Source organism: Oryctolagus cuniculus, chromosome 14 (genome assembly GCF_051225735.1).
Source record: "Oryctolagus cuniculus isolate XC-2025 breed Fujian yellow rabbit chromosome 14, ASM5122573v1, whole genome shotgun sequence".
NCBI lineage: Eukaryota > Metazoa > Chordata > Mammalia > Lagomorpha > Leporidae > Oryctolagus > Oryctolagus cuniculus.
In genome coordinates, this window is record NC_142880.1 from 68,333,370 (window position 1) to 68,346,211 (window position 12,842).

General features: G+C 53.5%; 1 long non-coding RNA gene across 1 annotated transcript; it reads right to left on the bottom strand.

Moving 5' to 3' along the window:
• Positions 1-10,208: 10,208 nt before the first annotated feature.
• Positions 10,209-12,468, bottom strand: LOC149122375 (uncharacterized). The gene is made up of 2 exons (XR_016220741.1): positions 11,230-12,468; positions 10,209-10,814 (listed from the first exon to the last, which is right to left on the bottom strand). It is a non-coding gene; the product is annotated as an uncharacterized LOC149122375 (long non-coding RNA).
• Positions 12,469-12,842: the final 374 nt, after the last annotated feature.

Consider the following 12,842-nt stretch of genomic DNA (forward strand, 5'->3'; position numbering starts at 1 on the left):
TGATTATTGTGTGGGTGGGGGAGTGAATCCTAGGAGCTCATTACCTGATCTGATGTGATTAGAAATAAAATGCCCTTATCTGGGAGCAGGTTTCCTAGAATGGCTTAGTTTGGGGACCAAGAGCAGGAGTCCTACTGGCCTGGAGAGCAGTGCTGTTGTTGGAGACCATGATTCATAGAAAGGGATTTTCTGGAAGGACAAGGGCTAGTCCCACCTCAACATAATGGAAACCATGTCTGAAAAACCCATGAGTGCCGTGTCAAACATTGATAGACTGAAAACTTCTCAAGATCACAAACACAGTAAAGCAGTAAAGTTATGCACATTCACATTCCACTTAGTTCTGGTAGTCTTGTCAGAACCGTTACATGAAAATATATTAATTAGATGTCGATTGAAAGAAGAAAAATTGAGTATGATCTCTTCACATAAAATGTGATCTTTTCATTATTATTTCAATTTATTTATTTGAAAGAATTGCAGAGGAAGAAAAAGAGACACAAATTTAACATCTGTTGGTTCACACCCCAAATGGCCATAAATGTCAGGCGGTGAGGGAGATCCCCTGAGACAGCCTGGGTAGCCCATGCAGTTATCCTGGCTGCTGGCATGCAGAGGGAGCCCCAGGGCACTTTTCCCTCCTCCCCCACCTTCTGCCAATCAGGTATATTTCTGGGGGGGAAGAAGGGAATCCCAGGACCATCGGGAGAGCTACTGCAGCCTACTAGACATTCAAGGTGATTGGAGAAGCATAGCATTGTCAATATCGGCTTTATCTAATAGAATATGTATTGCCCTGAATTAGTTACATCCCTTAGACCTGCCCTTTAAATAGTGTGCTTGGTTCAAAGGGACTGGGGACATAGGAAAACTGGGCAATTAAAGCTAGACCCATCACCTCTGACTCAGCCATGACACACAGACACACACACACACACACAAACTCAGGTTTGTCACTATCAAGCTGTGCAATTATGCACAAAAAACGGCCTACCTATACTTCCAATCATTTGAGTGAATATATGGTACATTTCAGAAAAAAGATTACTTAGGGCCAGCGCTTTGACACAGAGGGTTAGTGCCCTGACCTGAAGTGTTGGCATCCCCTATGGGTGCTGGTTCCAGACCCTGCTGCTGAACTTGTGAACCAGCTCTCTGCTATAGCCTCAGAAAGCACTAGAAGATGGCCCAAGGCTTTGAGCCTCTGCACCCACGTGGGAGACCCGGAAGAATCTCCTGGTTCCTGGCATGGGCTCAATGCAGCTCCAACGTTGCGGCTAATTCGGGAGTGAACCATCGGATGGAAGGCCTCACTCGCTCTCTCTGCCTCTCCTCTCTCTGTGGAACTCTGTCTATCAAATAAATAAATATATCGCTAAAAAAAAAAAAGAAGAAGAAGATGACCTGAGAATCAAATTGCATTTTCTCATGAATGTCAGCACACAAAATATTGTAAAGGAGGAACTTTCTATACAGGTTGTGTAGTCCCATCCCCTCCAAACAAACTTCCCTCCTTCCCTCCTAGCACACTTTAAACTTACCAATCCATAAGAAGAAGGCAACTTCCTATCATTTCAATCACGATGATTGGATTACTCCTGATAGGATCTGGTCCTGCTCTCTGATGTGTTTGACCCTGAGCAAAAGTCTCGGCCCAAATCCACACCCTCTGATTGGTTTGGGGAGGGGCAGCACAGTATAAAAGAGGGAGGACCCAGGCTATGAGAACCCTTCCTCCTCTCAGAGGCAAAGCAATGGAGCAGCCTCTTCCCCGCTGTGTGCGGGAGGCCTGGGACTCCGCACAAGAGGCTCAGGGGCCCCAGGTGCTGCCTCCCCTGAGCAACCCCAAGTCTGGGCCCTGGGCGCTGCCCCTTTATCCCAGGTTGGGTCAACCTTTTGGGTGCCACGAGGACTTTGACGTGAAGCTGCTTTGTAGCCCCTGCGGGCTTCTTGGAGGGGCCTGCCCGCGACACAACCCAGAGAGCAGAGCCGCTGCCCCTGACCAAAACCCAGGAAGCAAAGCAGCCCTAGGCGCCGCAAAGGGAGGCGCAAGAAGCCTGAGAGCACAGCCGCCGCCCGCCCCATAGCCTCTTTTGGCCTCTGGATCCCAAGACGCTGAGGAATGAAGACTCCGCTGGCCCCTGGGAGCCACCGTGGCCGCCATCAAGATCGCTGACTGAGGACGTGGCCAGCAGGACCTCGAAGACCCGGGACCGCCCCTGCCATCTGCCTTTGCTGACCCAGCGCCCTGAGGACTCTGAGCAGACAACTCGCTTGGATACCCTGGTAGAACAAACGGCTGTACAGCGCCGGATCTCAGTCCTCGTGGAGATGGGTGAGATTTTCTCTCTATTCCTGAATGAAATTTTACAAACTGCCATCATGCTTTCTCCTGCATGTTTCTAGTGCGGCCCTGGGAGGAAGGAGGTAAGCGATGTCCAATAGCCGAGCGCCACGATCCTCATGCGCGGGACCTTCTGTGGCTTCTCCTGCTGGACTCGCGGCAGGCAGCCGTTTTCTGTGCAGAGCAGCACAGGCAGCGTCCAGCGTGGCAACATGGACCAGGGTGTCTCTGCGGAGCCGGCGAAAGACCCAGCAGACAAGTTGCACCCTGAGACTCCACTGAAGCCACAAGGTCTCCTGTTCCGTGGCCCCAGCTCTGGGGCTCCAGCTTCTTCAGGGGGCACTGCTGCAGCCTCCTCGCACTGGCCAAGCTTCTAAAGGCATCTACAGGACGAAGCCTCGGCTGAGTTGTCCTCAGGGACTCCCCAGGCAGTGCCCTGCTGCCTCAGACTGTCCTTTCAGCCCCCACAGTGGAGCTGCCCAGCTCCACTGGATGAGGTTACCAGGAGAGGTCTCTCGTCTTCCAGTTGTCTGCCCAAATGCCCACAACAACCCCAGCTACTGTGGGCAAATCCAGGAGCTTGGAACTCCATCTGGGTGTCCCTCTGGATGGCAGCCTGTCAAGCTTTGAGGCCATCACCAGCTGTCTTCCCAGGCGCAATAGTGAGAATCTAAGTAGGAAGACGCATGCAGCGCTATTAGGATATCAGTACCCGAAGGGTGGGCTTAACTCACTGAGCCACAGGCCAGCCCCTCTCCTTTATTTCCTCTAGAGTCGGGCATAAGATATGGTATCAATGTGTTCTAGAGGTTAATTACACTCATCAACTCAATCATTTTTTCGGGACTGTGCATGAACTGCTTTGCAGCCCAGCGGGCTTCTTGGAGGAGCCTGCCTGCAACAAAATCCAGAGCGCTCCCAGAGCCCCGGGGTCGACCTTCATCATGAACATGAATTAGCCACAGAGGCTGCAAAGAGGGAGAACCCAGCCGCCACCCGCCCATAGCCTCCTTTGCCCTCTGGATCCCGAGACTCTGAGGAAAGAAGACCCCGCTGACCCCTGTATTCACATCTTTAATTTGTCTCATTGATGTCTTATAGTGAACTCCAGATAGTCTGTTCTTTTTGCTGCTATTGTAAATGAAATTGCTTTGGCAACTTCTATTTCAGATTGTTTGTTGTAAGTGGATAGAAATACAATGGTGCTGGTGTTGATTTTTGCATTCTTCTGGGTTTTGTTGAATTTGTTTATAGTGCTAACAGTTTTTGGGCTTTTTGGTTTGTGTGTGTGCCAATCTGAAGCCAGGAGCCAGGAGTTTCTTCCGGGTCTCCCATGCGGGCACAGGGGCCCTAGGAGTTGGGCCATCTTCTGCTTTCCCAGGTAATAACAGAGAGCTGGATCCGAAGTGGAGAAGACAGGATTAGAACCCGCGCCCCGTTGTGATGCCAGGGCTTCAAGCCAGGGTGTTACTCACTGAGCCACAGGGGACACCATTTTATTTCCAATTCCATCATCTCATGTAATGAAGTCCTAGGATTAACGCCCCTACCCACACTCCTATCAGCTGATTAGGACCACCCATGGAGCCAGGCAGTAGAAAAGGCAACAGTGGTGGCTTCTGAAGGCCAGCAACAGGCAGTCCCCTTGGGGAAACACCTCTGTGATGGAGCTGCCCTCTCCCCGCTCCATGGTAGAGCCCAGGGCCTCCCTCCCTACACCTGGGTTAGGGAAGCCACAGTCTCCAGGGTCCTGGAAGCCACAGGCACCCAGATTGGCCAACGCTGGACCCTGGCTGCTCCCCTTTTTTCGACCTGAACGAGTTCTCATGGGACAGCCCAGAGCTGGACAGCGACCTGCTCTTCACATTCCCTGAGACGCTCAGCTGGAAATCCTCACGGAGCAGTTACTTTCCCAGGAGCACAAAACCTAGAAGCCCAGGAGGGGCACAGAGCACCGCGCCCAGGACCCACTGCCCGCGATCCAGCAGAAGCCAGCTGTGCCTTCGGGGGAGGCCAGCACAGCTGAGGAGCCCGACCACGCCCAGTTCTTCCGCCTCCCTCAGCCTGATTGCCCTGCTCTGGTGATAAATGACGGGGTCCCAAGACCACAGATGAGGAAGACTACAGGGAGCATCGCCACCTGCCCCCAGCAGCCTCTGTGGGTCGCATCCAGGCTATCGGCGGGGGATTTGAGAGCTCGGGATCCGAGATGGAAACCTGGACTCACCTCAGGACTGCAGTGCCCAGGAGCCTGGAGATTTCTGTCACGACCGCTGGCCAGAGGATACCGTGGGAACCGACAGGAGCACTTCAGCGATGCTGATGCACAGTGCAAGCTGTGCCTTCCGAGTTGTTTGTCTGTTTTCCTTTCGTCTTCTCAATAAAACTGTCCTGCACGCAAAATTCTTGTAGCGTTTCTGCTGTGGATGTTGGTTAAAGGCAGAGAGACCAAGAATATTAGGAGAAGGCGCCCCATGGTCACCGGAAACAGGCTGCGCTGGTCGCATACTGGTGTCTGTGTCTCCTGGGCTAGGGAGGGAGCCCTGGCAAGAGGAGAGGGTCCTTTTCCTCCAGAGTCTCCAAGACAGGCTGAGATGGGGGCAAGCCCCAACTTTTGACGCCTGGCCCTTTTCACCTCGAGTCCTTCTCATGGTGCCCACTGTCTAGCCCCCTGGAAGTCGCCTCTTGTCCCCGGACCTCTCCCTTTCAAACACAGGGGTCTGTGCTTTTCAAAGGCTGAAACTCTTCACAGGTGAATGGGACTAGGAAGAGTCAAACCTGTGGCTTCCAGCTCCACCCGGGAGAGCCAGGACGCCTCCTACAGGCTGGGCTGTCTGTCACTGGATCCTGGGACCCAGCTCCCCAGGAACCACGCAGGCAACCAAAAATAGCGCCCCTCACTCCCTGCCTCCATGTGGGCCTCTGGAATGGACCCTGGGTGTGGTTCTACCTAGGACCCTAAGCCACCCCCGCATAGTTCTCCCTGCTCCCTCCTCTTCCCCCTGGGCTGACTCTAATGAGCCCGTTCCTCCAACACCAGCACGGGATCCGGGAGCTGAGAGGAAATTCTGCTCTGGCGACTGGGAGACCTCCTCCACAGCTGAGGCCCCAGCTCCTCCAGCCTCCCTGGGCCAGGATCTTCTGAGTCCCCATGCCTCCCATGCTACCTGCGCCCTAACTGAGGAACTTCCCTCTGAGCCTGAAAAAGTAAAATATCAACAGAGGACCTAAAAGAATACTGTTTTAGGTTACTATGGACAGGCCAGGGTTCTTAGAATGATTCAGTGGCCGCAGCCTTGACAGCCAAGGCAGCAGGCAGACTAGGGGCAGGGGAAGTAGGGAAGGAGGGGAGATGTGACTGGGGGCAGGAGGAGGGTGAGGACCTGCAGACCAGAGAGGGGAGGGTGGAGAAAGGGGAGAGTTCCCCAGAAGGAAAGTGGAGACATGCAGACACCACGGAGAATCTCCATGAACTTCTTTCCCTACGCCTCTGTCCATCCATGTGGTGCTGGGCATGGTTGTGGATCTTACCTGGAGCAGGGAGACTTGCAGGTTTGCTGTGCTTATCACTGAGGGCCTCCTACCAGGTAGCAGGTACAGGGCACAACTCCCAGGTAATTCTGCCTCTAAGCAATGTTGGAGAACAGGGTTGCAGAGTGCCGAAGTGTGGGTGCACACATGCTGGGTTTCAGGGAGGGGGACAAAATGTGTGGGTGGTAGGAGAGCAGTGGAAATCCCAGGGAGGCTACTGCAAGCCCAGAAATGGTTCACCACCCAAGAGGTCTGTGTAGGTCTACACGGGTCTGTGTAGACAATGGTCCAAGCTGTGCATACGAGCTGCAGAGATCAGGTGGACAGAGGGAAAGCAGTACAAGCCTGAGACCCTCCCACACTTGCCTGGGGAAGCGCTCCTGGCTCTTCTGACCATGCCCGCCCAGGGGCCCCTCCCAGCTTCCCAGGTTACCCTGCAGCTGCCTCCAAACAACTCTTCTGCTCCCAGGCAAATCTCAGCAAACTTTCCTCTGCTTCCCTGGACTCCATCTTCTTTGCCAAGCTCTGCTGCAGCGATCCTGCTGCGAGGACTGGCGTGGAGGGTGCAGGCATTGGAGTTTGGAAAGGGAAAACAGGGACGCAAGGATGGAGAAGTGTGTGACTCGGGCACCCTCACCCCATGCTTGGAGAGCTTCCTTCTCATTCTGCTCCAGCTTGAGAACGTTCACAGGTGACTTATCTCTCACTACCGAAGGGAACATAGGTTATCAAATCCACCAGAAGGAACCCTTGAAAATGTCCTCTGACTTAACACCCAATCAGGTGGGCTGGGAAGAGGAAGGGAGTGTATGGGGGAAGGGATTGCCAAGCATCTTCATCAGGGTAATAAAGATCAGGGGTACTGTTTCTGTAACATCCTGAAGTCTCCACTTTCTTGTCAGGAAATGCTCTTCCTATGCCCTGCACTTTCCATCTCCAAATGGCTGATTCTCATCCCTTGCAGGCATTTGAGGAGTGAACCAGTAGATGGAAGACCTCTCTCTCTCTCTCTCTTTCTCTAACTGTGTCTTTCAAATAAATAAAATAAATATTTTAAAAAAAGCTTATGGTTTGACATTTTGTAGATTCTAGGTTTTACTTACTGCATGTTTTCACGTAACTTCTGTTTATGTATTTATGAAACAATTGTAAGTCTAGTGTTTCAAAAATGCATTGCAAATTTAATCTTCATATATTTTGATAAACATAGTCCACTCTTCTCCAAGCTTGTCTCGATTATCGACCAGGAGAACTTACACAACACCATCGTATGAAGAGCACCGATGTGACTGTTTGTTTTGCACAGTATATATTCCATTGTGCTAATTTCTGTGGTTTTCCTTTCAGCACTTTAACATCATTGGTTACTTCTAATATAAAGATATGCCCCATCCCTGTTGTTTACCTCTACAAATATTGTACAGCTAACATAATTTTCTACTTGAGAGTAGGTTTTGGAATTGGTCAACTCCCACAGAACCTCAGGATTCCCTCCCAAAAAATTACCCTTTGCGAGTTCCCCTGCCCCCGCTCCAGATACCATTCCCCCTTAGTCCCCGCACAAACCTTCCTCTCTCTCCATCCCTGGAGATGGCCAGACCAGGCGGGCGGCTCAGCAGAGAGGCAGAGGGCTGAGCCAGGAGCTTTCAACTTATAAGGCCGTATCTTGGGGCTGGATTTGGCACAAGAGGTTAAGCCACAGCATGCAAAGCCAGCATCCCCTTCCAGTGCCAGTTTGAGTGCCCAGCTGTTCCACTTTGAATCAAGCTCATCCGGCAAGAAGCACCAAAGACAAGTGTCGGGGAACAGGTCCACTTTATTAACAACCAGGCACACTATTTAAAGGGCAGGCAGAAGGGGCGTAACTAATTCAGGGCAATACTATTTCTATTGGATGAAGCTGATATTGGCGATGCTATGCTTTTCCAGTCAGCTTGAAGGTCATGTGGGCTACAGTAGCTTGCCTGATGGGACTGGGCCACACCTGGGAGCAATTTGCCTGATCGGCAGAAGGTGGGGGTGGGGAGAAAAGTGCCCTGGGGCTGTCTTTGCCTGCCAGCTCTCGGTCCCAGAAACAGCAGGCGCCCAGATCAGCCACGCGGGACCCTGGCACTCCCATTTGATGTCGACCTGAGCGAGTTCTCCTGGGACAGCCCAGAGCTGGACTGCAACCTGAAGTTCACAGACTCTCAGCTGGAAATCCTCACGGAGCAGTTACTCTCCCAGGGCGCAGGGCACCTTGAAGCCCAGGAGGGGCACAGAGCCCTGTGCCCGGGCCGCGCCTCCCGCGACCTCGCAGAAGCCCCAAGCGCCATCAGGAGAGACCAACCCAGCACGCCCGACCCACCCAAGTCCTCTGCTTCCATCGGCCGGATCGCCTCGCTCCAGTGAGAAACGACGAGGTCCCCAGACCACAGATGGCAGAGACAACATGGTGCTTCGCCCTCCTGGCCCCAGCAGCCACCTTGAGTAGCATCTAGACTGCTGGCGGGTGATTTGAGCACTCCAGATCCGAGAAGGTAAACTTGGGTTCACCTCACGACTGCAGTGCACAGGAGCCTGGAGACTTCTGTCGCGACTGCTGGCCCGAGGACCCCGCGGAACCGATGGTGACAGGAACACTTCAGCAATGCTGATGCACGGTGCACGCTGTGCCTTCAGAGTTGTTTGTCCGTTTTTCTTTCACCTTCTCAATAAAAACTGTCTGGCACGCAAAATTCTTGTGCCGTTTCTGTGTGGATATTGCCGAAAGGCAGAGAGATGGAGATGTTGGGACATCAGGATGGTGGCTGTGCGGGTCTGGTGATGCTGCTGACGTCTCCTGAGCTAGGCAGTGGACGGGAGTCACCAGGAGCAGGTCCTTTCCTCCAAAGCCTGCAAGACAGGCTGAGATGCGGGCAAGCCCCAAATCTTGACCCCTGGCCCTTTTCACCTCGATCCTGCTCATGGTGTCCGCTGTCTAATCCACTGCAAGTTGCCTCTGGTCCCCTACCTCTCCCTTTCAGACACAAGGGTCTATGGTTTTTGGAGCCCGAGAATCCCCACAGGCCAAAGGGACTAGGCAGCAGTCAAAGCCGTGGCTTCCAGCTCCACCCAGGAGAGCCAGGACGCCTCCTACAGGCTGGGCTGTCTGTCACTGGATTCCTGGGCCCCAGGAACCCCACAGGCACCCAGCAGTAGAGCACCCCTCACTCCCTGCCTTGATTGTGACCTCTGGAATGGACCCTGGGTGTGGTTCCACCTGGGACCCGAAGCCATTACTGCTGACCATTTTTCCTAGAGCTTCTTACCGTTTCTGCCTGGAGGAGTGGGAGAGACTTTGCCTACTTCCTCCCAGGCTGCCCTTCTGAAAGGGCCTCTCTGAGTGGCCCCACAGTTCTCCCTGCTCCCTCCTCTTCCCCCTGGGCTGACTCTAATGAGCCCATTCCTCCAACACCAGCACGGGATCCGGGAGCTGAGAGGAAATTCTGCTCTGGCGACTGGGAGACCTCCTCCACAGCTGAGGTCCCAGCTCCTCCAGCCTCCCTGGGGGCCAGGATCTTCTGAGTCCCCATGCCTCCCACGCTACCTACGCCCTAACTGAGGAACTTCCCTCTGAGTCTGAAAGAGTAAAATATCAACAGAGGAGCTAAAAGAATACTGTGTTAGGTTACTATGGACAGGCCAGGGTTCTTATGACTCTGTCCATCCACTGTGGTGCTGGGCAATTTGTGGATCTCACCTGGAGCAGGGAGGCTTGCAGGTTTGCTGTGCTCACCACTGAGGGCCTCCTACTAGGTAGCAGGTAAAGGGCACAACCCCCAGGACATTCTGCCTCTAAGCAATGTTGGAGAAGGGTTTTGCAGAGAGCCAAAGGGTGGATGGACACATGCTGGGTTTCAGGGAGGGAGACAGAAGGTGAGGGTGGTAGGAAGGCAGTGGAATGCCGGGGAGGCAACTGCAAGCCCAGAAATGGCCTCACCGCTTCAGAGGCCAGTGTGAAGAAGCAGGAACATCTCCCCGTCAAGTGCAGCTGTCAGTCTGCTCTGTCTGCCGGTTAAACTCTTGCAGGTTCAGAACGTGTAGACAAATGTGATGATCAGCCACACAGGTGCTGGGAGCTTTCCTGAGTACAGGCCATGGCCCACGCCATATATGTGGTGCAACTCCAGCTCAGGGACTCAACAATCACACTCCAGGTCTCAGCCAGGGGAAGGCTCTGGGGGCCCCACATTATTCCAATCCAGGTTCTCATAACCACTGCCCAGGATGTCAACAGCCATACCAGAAACACGAGAAAGAATTTACATGTGAGGGCCATTTTATTGCAGGGGCAAACCAAGGAGAAGCCTGCTTACAATGCACAGTGCTGGCACAAATCTTGTCATGCGTTTAAACCAAGACAGAAGGCAACAGAACAACATCTGCTTACAGCGCTTGGTGTATGGGGTATGGAGTCAGAAACCTCAAGGGTCCCAGGCAGAAGGTGGATCCGCCTCCAACCAGAATGGGAATTTCCTGTGGTGGTGGCGAGGGTCAGGCTGTGCCCAACATTGCCATCAGAGGTCTCCAGCTCCGGTGGTCTGTGCCTAGAGCAAGCAGGGCAATGTTGGATCCAAAGCTGAGATGACAGCATCCATCTGTCTCGTGGGTGTCTGTGGGTCCATCAGGGTCCCGGGTCTTCAGGACTCCTGCGGCCATGTCTTCAGTCAGGGATCTTGATGCCAGCTCTGGTGGCTCCCAAGGACAAGTGAAGTCTTCATCTGTCAGAGTCTCGGCATCCAGAGGCCAAAGGAGCACGTGAGCTGGCTCAGGCAGTGCACGTCTCCCTTTGCAGCGCCTGTGGCTCCTTCGGGTTTACTAGCAGCGGTTGCTGGTGGGAAATCAGTGCTCTGGGTTGTGTCACAGGCAGCCCCCTACAAGAAGTCCACTAGTGCCACAATGCAGTTTCACGTCACCCCTGAAAGTAATTGAATGGATGAGTGTCATTAACTTCTGATGCACATTGATATCATTCCTTAGAACAACTCTTGAGGAAATAAAGGAGAGAGGCTGGCCTTTGGCACAGTAAGTTAAACCCACCCTTCTAGTACTGACATCCCATATGGAGATGCATTCCTCTTCCTACTTAGATTATCACTAATGTGCCTGAAGGCAGCTGATGATGGCCTAAATAGTTAAGAGACTGCCATCCAGTGGGACACCCAGATGGTGTTTTAAGCTCCAGGCTTTCCCCATGCCCAGTTCTGCATGTTGTGGACATTTGGGCAACTAGACGAAAGATCTCTCCCTCCTTCCGTCTCTTCTCTCTCTCCTCCATGTCTCAGTGTGCTTCAAATATAAAGAACTTCTAAAAGAGAAAAAAAGCAACTCACCACATGGGAGCAGGGATTGAAAACAAGCAGTCCCACTCGAGAGTGCAAGAGCCCCAGCTCCAAAGGACAGAAGAGAAGTCGCTGATGTTTTCATGTCCTGGGACCAAGGACCTTTCCATGGCCTGCAGCAGGTGGGCAGCTGGGCAGTCCACTGTGGGGGCTGATAGGACAGTCTGAGGGAGCAGGGCACTGCCTGGGGAGTCCCTGAGGACAGCTCAGCCAAGGCTTCGTCCTGTAGATGCCTTTAGAAGCTTGGCCAGTCCGAGGAGGCTGCAGCAGTGCCACCTGAAGAAGCTGGAGCCTCAGCTGGGGCCACAGAACAGGAGACCTTGTGGCTTCAGTGCAGTCTCGGGCTGCGACTTGTCTGCTGGGTCTTTTGCCGGCTCCGCAGAGACACCCAGGTCCATGTTGCCACGCTGGACGCCGCCTGAGCAGCTCTGCACAGAAAACGGCTGCCTGCCACGAGTCCAGCCGAGGGAAGCCACAGAAGGTCCCACGCAGGAGGATCCTGGTGCTTTTCAATCAGACTTCGCTCACTTCCTTACGCCACTGCCGAACTAGAAACATGCGGGAGAACGCACGATGGCAGTTTGCAAAACTTCATTCAGGAACGAAAAGAAAATCTCACCAATCTCCATGAGGAACTGAAGTTCAGCGCTGTCCCACCGTTTGTTCTACCAGGGTCTCCAAGGGAAGCGTAGCTCAAGCCCTCAAGGCGCTGGGTCGGCAAAGGCAGATGGCAGGGGCGGCCCCGGGTCCTCGCGGTCCTGCTGGCCACGTCCTCAGTCAGCGATCTTGATGGCGGCCACGGTGGCTCCCAGGGGCCAGCAGAGTCTTCATTCCTCAGCGTCTTGGGATCCAGAGGCCAAAAGAGGCTATGGGGCGGGCGGCGGCTGTGCTCTCAGGCTTCTTGCGCCTCCCTTTGCGGCGCCTAGGGCTGCTTTGCTTCCTGGGTTTTGGTCAGAGGCAGCGGCTCTGCTCTCTGGGTTGTGTCGTGGGCAGGCCCCTCCAAGAAGCCCGCAGGGGCTACAAAGCAGCTTCACGTCAAAGTCCTCGTGGCACCCAAAAGGTTGACCCAACCTGGGATAAAGGGGCAGCGCCCAGGGCCCAGACTTGGGGTTGCTCAGGGGAGGCAGCACCTGGGGCCCCTGAGCCTCTTGTGCGGAGTCCCAGGCCTCCCGCACACAGCAGGGAAGAGGCTGCTCCATGCTTTGCCTCTGAGAGGAGGAAGGGTTCTCATAGCCTGGGTCCTCCCTCTTTTATACTGTGCTGCCCCTCCCCAAACCAATCAGAGGGTGTGGATTTGGGCGGAGACCTTTGCTCAGGTGGGATCCCATCAGAGAGCAGGACCTGATCATATCAGGAGCAATCCAATCATCATGATGGAAATGATAGGAAGTTGCCTTCTTCTTATGGATTGAGAAGTTTAAAGTGTGCTAGGAAGGAAGGGGGAAGGTTTGTTTGGAGGAATTGGACTACGCAACCTGTATAGTAAGTTACTCCTTTACAATCTATTGTGTCTTGACATTTATGAGAAAATGCAGTTTGATTCTCAGGTAATCTTTTCGTTTGCATTAACGATATATTTATTTGTTTGATAGACAGAGTTACAT